The following is a 14,844-nucleotide window of genomic DNA, read 5'->3' as shown; positions in this document are numbered from 1 at the left end:
ACTTATCTGCCAGTTTGCTGCAATCCCACAGGTCAGGCCCAGCACCCCACTACTGGAGCAGTGCAATTCAGCTTCCAGCCTTTGGCAGGTAGCCTCTTTTGGACGACTGGGCCTATTTTTCAGTTTGAGACTGCTGAGTCCTTTTCGGGCTTTCTGCCCTTGGCTGCGCTCTCAGGCTGACAAGTTCCAACAGGGATCTGTGCCATTTTTGGCTTCACCCATGGGAAATACATTTTATGGGACCTTTCTGGTTGTGGCCAGCAAACAGGTAAATGATTTTTCATTTTTTTTCCCCTCACGAATGAAGTTTTCTTTGGATTTTGTACCCTAGCACTGTCCATAGACTGGTGCATTTGTTTCCCAGACTTACAGTGGTCTTTTTGGATGTTGTGTCCTTTGGACTCTGGTGTCCTGTTGGTTTCACACATCTTTCTGCCTCACTCATGGAGAAGAAAAGTCACTTCTGCCGTCAGTCCGGAACATGCTTATGGTGGCCGCCATCTTGTCCATGTGGGCTAACCTGAGGGGGGAGCATCATCTTGACCACATGACCTAGTTATAGGCATGCCCACCCACCCTGTGCCAGCAAACCCAGCTGTCAGATCTTTTTTGCTTTTTATTTTTTTTGTCTCTGAATTCTTCTTTCACTTACCCTGTTGCGCATGGCTTGTTTACTGAATACTGTGCCTTTCCAGGGTCCTCTGTTTTGTCGTGCTGTGGTCCTGTCTTCTTATCACTGACAGTTTCTACTCTGTCTCGTTAAATCTCCTGATGTGTCTGATTGTCTCTGTACATGTGATTTAAATTTAACCTTAGCTAACTCTATATGCAGCTTAAACTAAACTGTGCTAAGTCTCATATTTCTAAATTGTTATGTATCTTTAAATGATGGTAAACATTTAAAGTCATAAAGGTCTAATTTAACTTTATATTTAAAATATAAGCTAACTTCATACAACTTAAATTTAACTGATGTGTCTTTAAATGATGGTGAACATCTAAAATCATAAAGGGCTATTTCAAATCAACAAAATATTTATACCTGAAGGGACCAGCTCCCCATTTCAGCAGCCATAACAGCTTGTCTGACCTTGTCTTAGTCACTAGAAAGTCAGATCCCTGCCTCGTGACAAGGAACCAATCAGAAGTTAGCTAGTTGTACTATGCTTAATGGTTCTGGGTGTGCTTTATGGACCAGTGCACAGCAATGACTCGCAGAGCATAGCAACCACCCTGGGAAGACCTATGGGCCATAACAACCAATTGGCCAATCAACACAGGGCAAGCCCTCCAAGCCTGGACACTCCCCTTACGCTGCCCTACAAGATCTCTATGCAGCCCCTTCGAGCTGTCTTTTGCTAGCCATTCGCCATGGTGGGTGGGTGAAAGACCCGAGCTAACATGGGGTTAGCTTGTTAAACAACAACAAAGCCTCATGCAGTTTGCAGCAAGTTTTCGAATCCGCCTGGTGATTAGGGTGACAGCAGTCCTGGGCTGAGACCCCGGAGGCCTGAGTTTTCCGGGGTTCTAACAATACCAATCAGTCCATCCCATAAGCTGGTTACAAAGATACAGCTTTATATTACAAAAGTAATATAGGGGATAGTAATATAAAGGGGATTTTTCTCTAACTAAAGGCAAATTTTTGGCTGCTGAGATACTAAACAGACAGACAGCCCTCAAATGCTCAGAGTTCTAGAGAACATGGCATTTAAGATATTTTATTAAAAAGTTTTTTTTTTTTTATAACAGAGAGATAGACCAACTGCTGGCCCCACCCCATTTCCTCCAAGAAGACTGGTGGGCACTGAAGAAACTCCAGCCACAAAAATGGCAACACTGGCTACTGAGCGAGCAATCCTTCCCTTCACCTCAGCTGCTGCAAAGGACTCTTTGGACCATGTACAAGAGGACAATGGAATCAACTTTCCCCCCGTTGCTTGGGTCAATGATAGGCAAGTCTTCTTATAGTTCCCGATCCTCAGGTCCCATGCTATCACCAGAAGGCGGGTGTCCTGCAGGCCACAACCATGGATGGAGGACCTTGGGGGTGGCTGTTCATGCAGCCTGCTGGTGAGTCTCTGTTATTCTTTTTTGCAGACACCATTTATTTGGTCCGTAAGTACAGTATATTTGTTGTTTGAGTTAACAAAACATCAAATTTAAATAACCTGAAACTGTAACAAATACACAAAAATTGGCTTCTTACACAGACATACCAGGCAGTACAAACTGAAAATTTGAGTAAATTAACATAGTTTTACATTAATATACACAGTGCCAGGTAGCATTTAAAAAACAAGTTTCAATGCATAGCACTTGAGACACTTAGGTGATCTTTCAGGTAAGAGTATGAAAATGGTTAGATCTAGGCTAAAAATAACTCTTCTCTAGCCAAAAATAAAGGCATAATATTTATAACCAGGTCTCAGCGTTCCTACCCCACAGGGTTCCCACTAGGAAATGATAGCTAAGACTATTTACAGGGAAGGCAGCAGGCATGCGCTCTCGGCTCATCACTGATCCACCCTGCTTTGCTCTACAGCTCCCGAATTCCTACTTCAACACACCAATGCAGTCTCTAACAGTCTTAGCAAATGAATGCTTCACACAGGAGCGGAACCAAAGCCTCCGCAGCCCGTGCTTTCCCTCAGCAAGACAGGACAAAACCTTTGGTTCCGACGAATCTGCTTAGTCTAACGCTATGACATCACCAAGATCTTCTGCTTGCTCCAAGCCGGACCTCTTGGCACTGGCTCTCTCAGTCTCTTCCAATTTATGCTTGAGGGCTCTGACGTCCTCGCTGCCGTCAGCGCTATTTGAAGGGCCTTCTTCATCGGAATCAACTATGAGCATATCATCTTGATCTTGTGCTGTGGAGGCTAAAGGCTGAGCACCATCGTCACCGACGTTGGTGAAGCTTTTGGCAGCTTCTTAAGCTTGTTTGGGACTCATTTTTTTCTGGGGCATCACCAACAACTTCAAATTCAACATCCTTTCCTAGATCTTCGCTATAAAGAATGTTGATTAGTAAAGTGTAGTCTTGAAGGAAGTCATCTGCTTGAAACCAGCTACCATTTCTAATTCCAAAATCAGACAACTTCTTGGGGTTATTAGTTAATATGTCTCTCCTTCTTCTGAAGATATCAGGATTGTTCCTTTTCCATCTTCTATTTGGACATCCGGTGCCACCACAGTGAACTTCTCTTTCATTATCTTATCCTGTACGGTAAGGACAGTCACTTTGTGGACATTCAGCTGTACAGTCACCTCTGGCTTGCTAGCACAAACGTAACAGTTGCTGTTGGGAGGGTCCAGTGTGCAGGGTACTAAGAGCTTCTTCCTTGGGTTTGGCTGTTTATTAAAAGAAAAATAGTTCTACACTAGTCTATTTTTCCAGACAAAATCTTCAGTCCTTCCAACACGATCAAGCTGGCAATCACTGCATTAGTGGTAGTGACAGCAGGAATGATATTCCCCGCCATTGATTTTATATCAGATCTGCTCTTCATATTCATGCTGAAAATGTGCATCCTGAGGTTTGCAGCAGAAGTGACAAAATCCATTGCTGGCAGGTTATCCTTATCTCAGATGAGCTCAGCTCCATCCCCCTTTTCTGCTAAATGGACCCTTAGGGTCTCAATGCTCTTGGAGAACAGACTTGCATAGCTCTTTACATCCAGAACCTACTGGTCCTTCAAACCCAACTGGGGCTTGTTTTGTTGATCAGATGCATTGGCTTCTCCTTGACTCTGCACTTCAGCCCAGTCCAGTGGAACTGGAGGTTTGCTCTTGCGCCAGAGTTTGTCCATTGTCAGCAGATACCTAATATCATCTTTAAAAAGCTTGGGGAAAAGTTTAACTGGGTCATATCCTGTTGACTTAGCCCATTCCTTAGTGGAAATATGCTTAATGTCTCCATCTTCATTAGACTCTCTGGCTCTGGCTTCAGCTTCTGTTGGCTTCCAAGCAGCTTCTGGGTGGGCTCTGTCAGGAGACACTTCTTGATCAGCATCCTCCTCTCCGAACAGCTGGTTGAACAAATACTTTGCCCAGACGATGCAGCGAATCAGTTCAGAAGGTGTGTTCCAGATTGCATTTGGCTGGTATTTATCTGAATAAAGGTATCTTGAATCTACAAGCATTTTCCATCAACCAGATGTCTCTTTCTTGTCCTTAAAGTCCTTGTCCTTAAAGCTAGGCTTTTCCTCATCCACACTCTTTCACTCAGGTTCAGACCTGGGGCTGTTCAGCTGGTTCGGATCACAGCCCCAAAGACATCAGTCCAGAATAGATGGCCCTTGCAGCATAGGACTGATACAGGCCAGATCCTGGCACACCACAACACCAGGGAGTGTATTAAGGAGCTGCAGCATTAGGAATGTTGACAACCACTGGTGTAGTGAAATCTTGTTAGAACTAGGCTACACAGTGAAGACAGGAGGAGGAGTACCAAGGTGGAGGCCACGTTGAGACGTGTTCTGTTCAGAGGAGTCCACTAAAGTTTGGTTAAGACAGGAGTCTTTGTCACAAAGTCATTTCAAAAGTGGCTCCAGGAAATGAGCAACATGGCATAGACGTGATCTGAGCAATGTGGGCACATAGGAGTTGTTCGTGAGGTAGATGCTGAACTGCTCTAGCATCTAGGTTGCCAGGTCGACATTAGTTTGCTATTCGGCCACAGAGCATGCTACACATCATTCATGACAGGGGTAGGCAAACACACTCTTTCTGATCTCTCCATTGCCTTCCTAGCCAAGTTGTCTTCCCTAAACCCAGATCTGAGTAATGTCCAACTGCCTACTGAATAAAATCCGCCCACATCAGCACAATGGATAGACCTATCCCAATGAGCTCAGTGAGTTTGAATGAATTTCCCCAAATTTGAAAACCTCAAGTTATAAACCCAGACAGTCATTTCTGAAGTAGAATCCTGGAGTAGGATACAAGGTAACTTTAAAAAACGGGACTCTGGGACAAGGCCCCAGAGAATTACGGGCATGCCACTGGGGACTGCTGAAACCAAAACTAATGAAGTGAATTAGATGACCATGTAGGCGGGGCAGAAAGGAGAAGCCAGAACACTAACTCCAGCTGAGCATTTCCAGAAACTAAGAAGAGAAAGGACTTTGAGATAAGACCAAACTACAGCTCCCATTGTCTCTCATTGTTCTGAATACAGTGCAGGTGCCCTGGGTCAGGCTCTGTGGGAGCCAGCCTCGGAAATACACCCAAAGGAATACTGCACAACCCAGCTCCCACACTGCTAAGTGTCTTGAGCTAGTAGTTTGTGTGACTCCTCACAGACATCAGTGTGCTTAAGATTCTAAGATTCCTTGTGGTATCACAGATTGGCTATGACACCCTAGATCTCAACCTGTGGGTTGTGATCCCTTTGGGGGTTGAACTACATTTTCATAAGGGTCACATATCAGATATCCTGTATATCAGATATTTACATTATGATTCACAGCAGTAGCAGCATTACAGTTATGAAGTAGCAACGAAATAATTTTATGGTTGGGGATCAGCAAAGCATGAGGAGCTGTGTTAAAGGGTCAAAGCGTTAAGAAGGCTGACAACGACTCTGTAGAGAACCTTGATGCAATGCCTGGGAACCCTTGACTTGGCGGGTACACCACTAATTGCTTTTGTACACTTTTCTCAAACAAACAAAAATTTTTAAAAATTTCATTTTTAAAAATGTGTTGGCCATATTCACTTTTACTGGTGGGAAATACTCAGAGAGAGAACTCTGAAAAGAAAGTAGGAATGAAAAAAAAAAAAATGAGCCAATGAAACCTGAGAAAATGAAAGAAGGATCCACGGCCTTATTGAACTATTTAACATGTGAAAGTTTGCTATAAAAGACATTTTTTCCAAGTCATGGTCAGTTACTATTGTTTTACTCTGAGTGATGGGTTCTGGACAAGCAAGGAGTTGATGAAACTCATCCCCAGGGCAAAAGCAGATGTTCCCTTATCCTCTTCCTTCCCTTCCTCTCCTCCTCTTCCATTTCTTCTCTTTGAACACAGGAGAGTGAGGACAGAGAAAAGGGGAAAAGTGATTACCCTACCTTCGCATACGCAGCTATTTTTAAATATAATTACACATTTGGCAGATGTCTCTATTTTATTGCCTAGGGGCAGTCCTGTTTGCATCAAACACTTCAATGCAGACTGGTCAGAGCGTGGGCTAAAAAGGACTAAAGCATCTTCGGACTTGCACTCTGAGCTTTTGTTTCACTTTGTTCCGCCCCAGCTTTTTGGTGGGGTGAAGCTATTGGTCTTTTCAGCTCTCCTTTCTCCATTAAACATCTTTGTTTTTCCATCTCTGGGTCCATAGGATCAGATCATAGGGAAGCCCCCCCACCCCAAGGACCAGTTTGCTCTCAGTGTCCAGACCACTAAATCTACTGTCATTCGGGAAGTGGGGGAGGGAAGAGGAGGTGAGCAACTGTTGTTCACCCAGCAGGAACCTTCACTATCCAAGCAGATAGGGCTCTCTTGGGGGTTCCCTAAAACCCCGTGAGTCATAACCAAAGGCAAGCAGATTGTGAAATCTGCCGTCAAGTGGTTTTAGAACGAGAGGTGCATTTTCACATTTGCTTCCAGATTCCAGGACTCAAGTTTCATTCTCCTGAAATCTGAGAGGGCCGTAAAAGGAGCGAAAGTGAATGCGTTTGGAGCCCACTGGCTCATACTCAGCATTTGCTCTTAGAACCAGGAACAGCAGAAAGGGTTTGCTCGACTCAACCAAGCAGCTGTGAGGACATTTCAAGCAGCTGGGTCTGGTGGCGGGGCAGTGGACGCTTAGCGTTGATCTTTTCTGGAGCTAAGTTAAACACTTCAGGCTTGCTCGTACATGGCTGTGATGAGGAAGCATGCTCAAAGACAACCAGCTAGTGAGAAGAACAGGGCTTCCCATCTACTGAGGTGCAAGTTGCCCCCTTTAACGAACTACCAAAAAAGCAGGGAGAAGAAGGTCATTCATTGTATTTTAAGTTAGGAATTAGTTCTTCAATGCTGCAGCCAAGGCACTTTTCTGCTTGTCCGCATTCATCGAGGTAGTGATTTTGTTTAATGGTGTTTGCAAAGTTTAAGGCTGCAGACGGAAAGATTCAACTCATTAGGGAATGAATGAGAGTTGTGGCATTTAGGACTGAACGCTACACCATGCAAAAGCAACGTTTGAGTTTTTCTTCCCTGAGGCCCAGGCAGGACTCCAGCTTTCAGGACAGAGGAATGACTAAGTCAGGGCCATCGACAAAGGTTGGGACATAAAGCACCTGTGCAAAGCTCTCCCTCCCCTTTTACTTTAGAAGCTGATGATTTCACAGCAAAGCTGGGGGAGGAACATTTTCCAAAAGGCGAGGAAGAAAAACATTCGCCCTTAACGGTAGCATTAAACAAGTCCAGCAATGAGCTCGTAACTATAAGATGAGAAGGGATGGGGAGGCAGGTCCACAGAACGAATCAGGAACAGGCTAGTTCAGACTTACGCAAGAAGTGACTCTAGGGGGGGCAGAAATGGAAAACTATAGATCCCGTGGCTTCAAACTGTATCACAGAGGAAAAATAAAGGGTGCACAGAACACACACTGCACAGCACTCTGACAGTCTTTGAGAGTTCATGGAGGAAGACAGGAACCTTCGGCATTTCTTTGGGGGACATGTGGACAGTGTCCCAGACGTAGGTAGGGGAAGCCCAGTGGTAGAATCCTCATATATGGGAGCTCAGATGCAGAAGTATTAGAACCAACAAGAGCAATACACACATTCTCCCCTCCCTCAGGCCTTGATCCTAGGATCCGCACAGGGCTGGCTACTTCTTTTCATTCATTATCAGAACCCATGACTTTATTCCAGACACCAGTCTCTTGCCACCGTAATGTTCTGCTCAGCTCCCTCTGTAAGTCTTACCACTTGACAAGAGAGAAATCAGGATTTGTCTTAGTTACAATCTCTGGTCTAGCTGTTCACACTCTGCCTCTCTAGTGCTGACAAATGGTTTTGTTGTTGTTTCTTCAATTCTTTCCTTTATTACCATGCAAAGAATTGAGTCTATGGTATACACATGTGTACATATTCATCGGTGTGTGCGTATATGTGTGCAAATGGAGGCCACAGGTCAATGTTGAGTACCTTTTTTTGTCACTGTCCACCTTGGTATTTGTAAAAGGGCCTCTCACTGTACCTGGAGCTTGATAGAGAGGCTAGTCAGGAAGCCTGAGGGCCCTTCTGTCTCCATTTCCCCAGCACCAGGACTATGCACACACATGTCACACCCAGCTTCTGTGTGGGTGGTGGGGATCAGACTAAGGTTTTGGGGTCTCAGTGATAAGCCTCTCTCTCTCTCTCTCTCTCTCTCTCTCTCTCTCTCTCTCTCTCTCCCTTTGTCTGTCTCTCTCTCTTCCTCCTCCTCTTCTTCTTCTAATTATTTCCTAGGGCTTGAAAATGGTCAGTGGTTAAGAACACTGCTGCTGTTCTGCAGGATCTGGGTTCAATTCCCAGCACCCACTTTGTGGCTCACAACCGACCACCTGTAACTCCAGTTTCAGGGGATCCAACACCCTCTCTGGCCACCACAAGTATCAGGCTCATCCATCAGTGGTACATGGACAAAATATCCATACACATAAAATAAAATAAACTTTTTCAAAACTAAAGTTATTTCCTAAACAATTCAATATAGTAAAGGACAACTAATTACATGCCATTTACATTGTCATTTGTGTTCTAAATAATCTAGAGGTGACTTAAAATATATGGATGAAGCCAAGCATGAGGCTGAACACCTGTAATACTAACACTTAGGAGGTGGAGCCAGGAGGATCAAGAGGTCAAGGCCATCGTTAGCTACCTGATAAGTTTGTGGCCACCTGGGGGGCTACCTGGCTTCATGAGACATTGTAAAAAACAAAACAAAACAAAACAAAACAAACGAACAAAAACCAAACAAGACCAAAAAACTAACTAAACAAATAAATCATAGCATTAAAAATAAATTAGATGGGAGAATATTGCGGACTGAATGTGTGTGTGTGGCATGCAAATACGAAAATCTACATAAAGCACTTCAGCATCTGAAAAGTTGCTGTCTTCTGGAATTCATCTCCTGAGGACCCCGAGGGATGACTATTTGTGGGCAAGGCACTGAATAAATAAGGTGAAAGACTGTCGATGTAAATGAGAGAGATGTGGAGTGTGGGAAAAGAACACAGAAGGGGGGGACCTGGCTCATCTGTCATGGGTCCACGCAACTCCTCCAGCTTTGAAAACAGCATGTTCAACAAGGCTTGTGCTCCCTGCAAGGGCTTTTCACAAAGCTCCCCAGGAATAGTTGTGAATCTTGTTAGAGGACACACGCAAGTGTAAGAAGCTTGATTGGCTTCGGTATAAATTCCCCCCTGTCAGTGAGAGGCTCCCGGAGGGGTGATATAGAAGCTGAGAGCCTTTGTATGACACCCAGTAAGTTACCGGTACCCGGAGACACGTTGTAAATCCACTGTGATCTTTGAAGGCAGAGGCCACTGGCTCCATTGTGAGCCATTCAGACCAACTCATAAAGGACAGAAATACAGCATTTCCCTAGGATGGCCTCTGAATAGAAACAGGCTGTGTCTGAGACCCTCCTGAAGTTACCCAACTTATGGCCTTTGGCCACCCATGTGGACAGGCAATGAACAGTTACTGGGTATATGTGCGACACCGGTTGGAATCAATAAAATTGAAAATCTGGCACTTTCCATTGTGATTTGTACATGTTCCCACTGGACCGCCTCGGGGGTCTTAGGACGAGGGAGCCGCTCCTCCCCACCAGGTGCTTCTGATTAGAGCCCCAGTCTCCCAGGCTTAGAATGATTTGTTTGCTTGTCTATCTCATTTGCAAAGTGAGCCATGCCAGGCCAGGAGTGCTGTTCTACTGATAAATTCCATACAGAACCCAGCACCCAGCGCAGCACACAGAAGGCTGTAAGATGAATATATAACATATGACAGAAAGAAAAGGAAATCCTCTTACCCATTTTTTTTTCTTCTCTCTGCTCCACAAATTCCCAAGCACAGGCAAGTTGTTGCCTTATTTAATTTGATAAGGGAACAATGCGTCTCTCTCTCTGAGTGGTTTGGTTTTTGAGGTCGTTTGCAGAAAATTCAAGTTCATAGAAACGAATTTCACAGTGTCATGGAAAAGTAAACAAGACGAAAGAGCCATAATGGACAACACACAGTTTTCATTCTGGCTATCCTACATCCAAATATGGAGCCAATTCCCCTCCTTGTCCTTGTGGGAAGGACAAGAGAGCCACTTTGTCCTGGATCACAGGATCACTGCTCCCTTTGTCAACCAGTAAAAAGTCCCTATGTTGGTAAGAACCTCGAATGATGTAGTGAACAAACAGAAAGTGAGGAAGGGTGTAAGGTTCCACAGTACGTGTGTTAGCAAGTCCATCTGAGCCTCAGCCTGTAAGGTTTCCCACAGTGCGTGTGTTAGCAAGTCCATCTGAGCCTCAGCCTGTAAGGTTTCTCACAGTGCGTGTGTTAGCAAGTCCATCTGAGCCTCAGCCTGTAAGGTTCCACAGTGCGTGTGTTAGCAAGTCCATCTGAGCCTCAGCCTGTAAGGTTTCCCACAGTGCGTGTGTTAGCAAGTCTATCTGAGCCTCAGCCTGTAAGGTTCCACAGTGCGTGTGTTAGCAAGTCCATCTGAGCCTCAGCCTGTAAGGTTCCACAGTGCGTGTGTTAGCAAGTCCATCTGAGCCTCAGCCTGTAAGGTTCCACAGTGCGTGTGTTAGCAAGTCCATCTGAGCCTCAGCCTGTAAGGTTTCTCACAGTGCGTGTGTTAGCAGGTCTATCTGAGCCTCAGCCTGTAAGGTTTCCCACAGTGCGTGTGCTGGCAACTCTTCCTGAACCTCATCACAGAAGGAGTGGCAGAAGGAAAGAGATCCTTGTGCTTTGGGGTTTTTGTTTGTTTGTTTGTTTGTTTGTTTGTTTTATTTATTTTTTTGGTTTGTTTGTTTTAAGCTCTGAGTTTCTGCTTTCCTTTGTCTTTCTCAGGTTAAAACACACGCACACACAGGGCATATACACAGAGACACACACGTATACACATACACACAACTATTTTATATTAAAGCTGAAAATTTCAAACTGACTTCCAAGGTGCTAGTGAAATCTGACTTCAGGCTAAGTGAGTATCAGAGAGATATTTCCCTTGTATTTAAACTGTGTAAAGGGGACCCAAACCCCTAACAGTCTTCAGAGTTCTCTGGTCTAAAAGCAAGTCTCCTTAACTCCAAATATTTTATAAGAATTAATAATTAATATAGATGTTTTCTTTAAAATGAAAATTGGGATAAGTTCTAGAAAATTAAAGTGAATTCTAGATATCCTAGAAAGTTCTGTGTGTATCAAGCATCTATAAGAGATGAAAGAAGAACATTATTTTCATTAAGTAGGAGAGTAGCAAAGATCTACGCTACAACTTTATTCTGTCAAAGTCAACCTGGGCAGCCCTCTAGCCAACAGCCACTTTGTTGTTGTTGTTGTTGTTGTTTGTTTGTTTTCTTGTTTTGTTTTTTTGGGTTGGTTGGTTGGTTGGTTGGTTGGTTGGTTGGTTTTTCAGGACAGGGTTTCTCTGTGGCTTTGGAGGCTGTCCTGGAACTAGCTCTTGTAGACCAGGCTGGTCTCGAACTCAGAGATCCTCCTGCCTCAGCCTCCTGAGTGCTGGGATTAAAGGAGTGAGCCACCACTGCCCAGCCAACAGCCCCGTTTTTAAGTGTAATTTGGGATGATATTGGAAGGTTTTGTCTGATCAGACTAAACCAGCTAGCTGTCTATCACAGAAAGGAAAATCCTAGTGTTGTGCCCGTGTCACAAGGACCCCCAAAGAGACAAGGGAGACAGACCACTGATGCAAATATACAAGGTTTATTAATTGTTTTACCCTACCTTGGGAGGGACCCCATCTAGCAAGCTGACACAGCGGCCTCCAGAAGGGGTGACGTTCCCTGTCTGCTGCTAGGTTTTAAAGACAAAAGTTACAGGATTACATCAGTAGGTACGGGTTGGTTTCTGATTGGTTGACATTTGGGAACAATCAGGAGAATTTTTCAAATTCATATTTTGACATGAAATACCTGTGTAGCAGGTATTCTCACTGGTCAGTGCTGAGAGGGAACATTCTGTGGTTTCTATGGCTTCATCTTGTTACTTGCAGGTGGCCTGTTGTACATAGATACCAATAGTTTTTAGAACTGTATCCTGGAGACCATGGGGGGGGTCTCTCCTGGAGTTTCTTTTGTGGCCAAACAGTTCCCAGGAACCAAGTACCTGGGGGTGGGGGTCGGGGGGGGGTGGAGTTTCTTTGTGTTCAGTTTTGGCCCTAGGCTCCAGGAGATCAGAAGATCTGGAGTTTCCTTGTGTCAGAGGCCTATGTGTCTTTTTTGTAGCCTGTCATGGCTGCTAAAGCAGAGGCTGAGTGAGGGTCTGGTCCCTTTATTCTAAATTATTAAAAGTGAAGCCTTTGGGTTTAGTTTTCCCCTTTCACTAGCAACCACTTCTTTACTGAGTTTGCCTCATTCTTGATGTCTTAGACTCAAGTTACAGTTTTATGAGGAAAGATGGGAATAAATAACTGTGTGTGGTGCTTAGGATGAACACATAAAATGAGCAGTGAAAGTGCATTCCCTACGAAAGAGCTACTGTATCCTTGGTGGAACATATAGAATGGGATGGCTCACAATGCCTTCCTTGCCTGTGATAAACTCTCACAGGTTAAGCCACCCTGGAGTGCTCTCCAGGGAGTGAGAGGCTACTTTCTTTGAGGTCTGTGCTCTTCATGTGGCATAATGGTGTCCAAAATATACCAGATCTTTGGTATATTTGTTGTTATTTAATAATACATACCTGCCCAGTTAAAAGGCAATTTGCAGACTACACTGCGATCCCATCACCCCTGCAATCCAGGCACTACACGCAGTACAGGCATCACTTTGGCTGCCTGTAGAGAGCACAGTTGGAGCGGGGAGCATGGAGCATAACTGGAGCCAGGCTTGTATAGAGGACCGGGCAATGGGGGGATTAGCTCTCTCCGGAGGATGATTCAGGGGATCTCTGCAAGTGTCATACAGAGAAACGAACCCCACGAAGAGATAAGAATGAAAACTCAGTGTAGATTGACTTCATCAACCTGGATCAGACTTGAGGAGTCTAATAACAGGTGGTTTATTCCCAATGTATTTAAGCCCAGCATATTTCAGAAAAAAGTTTCCTGGTATAATACAATCCCCATTGTCCCCATTGCACAAGGAAGCATAATTACATTGAAACTCAACTCAGAGTACCTGTCATTTCTTCAAGAAGATGGGTTCTAGAGATAGGCTACCTGTACTAACTTAAGGGCCTAAGGGCCAGGCCTGGTCACAGTCAAACAGATAGCATAGAGGTCATCTGGGCTGTGAGCCACCTCTGGTCCTGGTTGAGGGAACTTGTCAGGGTCATTTAGATTACTAGCCACCTCCGGTCCAGGTGGACAGAGCTTGATGTGGCCTGGCCCAACAGATAAGGAAGATCACCAGGCTGTTAATCTCTTCCAATTCTCAGCTTTCTGGATGGAAGAACAGGTTTTTCATCTTTCCCATTGGAAAGACAGTTCGGTGTGATTAACATTCCTGGTTTCTCTGGAGGTCTGTGGGGACAACGACCTTCCTGCTGTTCTCACAACCGATAGTGAGCAGCAGCAGCAGTTAGTTGTGCATCTCTCTGCTTCAAAAAGAGGCCCCTCTGGCCTTGAGCATCCACAGCTACAACAGCAGAGGCTTCACGATCACCGGAAACCGCATGTTTGGGACACGCCCACTCCTCCCACAGATGGCAGTCCAGTGGAACGTGGGATCCCCTTAGGAAATCACTAAAGAGAGAATCGAGTGTCTCCCTTTCTCGGATGCTGGAGCTTAGGGTAGAGATTTTTGTAGTCGGCACTGGAAACAATTCGGAGCGGCTGCAATCCCAAATACCGTAGGCCATGAAGCAGCCGCATGACCCGCCCAATGCTTGTGCCACTTTCAGTTTCCTGTGTCTTAAAGGTCGAGTGACAGGAGCCACCCGCCCTCATTCCCCCTCCTGGAGAGACTGTACTCACATGTTTAGGTCAAGCTGCAGAATGAAATAAATGCCAGGAACTGTCAAGGAAGGCACTGGTCCTTTGCGGAGTTCAGCGACTCCCAATGTTTTTTTTTTTGTTTGTTTGTTTGTTTTATACTCTGCCTTCTGGCACTTTCAACACGTGCCAAGCTACCCATTGTAATAACTTACTTATTATAACTTCATAATGCATGAGGACGAGGACTTTTAGTTCATGGCCATGGCCATAAGAGAAAGATGTGTGTTTGGTAGCTCGATACATACATACTAGATTCTCAGTATGTTTTCTCAACATATGGGTTGCCAAAGACCATTGGAAAACACAAATGTTTACATTACAACTCATAACAGCAGCAAAATTACAGTTATGAAGGTGGCAACAGAAATAACTTTATAGTTAACTATATATATATAGTCAGCACAACATGAGGAACTGTGTTAAAGAGTGGCAGCGTTAGGAAGGTTGAGAACCACTGAACTAGATGAATGAATGAATGAATGAATGAATGAATGAATGAATGAACACATGAGGAGTGAATGAGTGGATGAAGTTTTTAATCTCTCCCATCCTCATTTTTTCATCTGTAAAATGAAAACACTAGATGCACTCAACATAACATCTTCACAGAGAGCAACCAGCATGGGCACACAGTAGACCTAGCCAGCCTTTATGCTCTCCTGGCTTCTGGAGAGCATGGTTTAG

The 14,844-nt window shown here is 44.6% G+C and overlaps 2 pseudogenes; one reads left to right on the top strand and one right to left on the bottom strand.

The window, feature by feature from the left end:
• Positions 1-2,691: 2,691 nt before the first annotated feature.
• LOC100772709 lies at positions 2,692-7,062 on the bottom strand (annotated as a pseudogene).
• A 570-nt stretch (positions 7,063-7,632) lies between these two features.
• Positions 7,633-14,164, top strand: LOC100772416 (annotated as a pseudogene).
• Positions 14,165-14,844: the final 680 nt, after the last annotated feature.

This window comes from Cricetulus griseus (assembly GCF_003668045.3).
Source record: "Cricetulus griseus strain 17A/GY chromosome 1 unlocalized genomic scaffold, alternate assembly CriGri-PICRH-1.0 chr1_0, whole genome shotgun sequence".
In the NCBI taxonomy this organism is placed as follows: domain Eukaryota; kingdom Metazoa; phylum Chordata; class Mammalia; order Rodentia; family Cricetidae; genus Cricetulus; species Cricetulus griseus.
The sequence above is the reverse complement of the archived record's forward strand: the minus strand, read 5'-3'. Positions and strand labels throughout refer to the sequence as shown.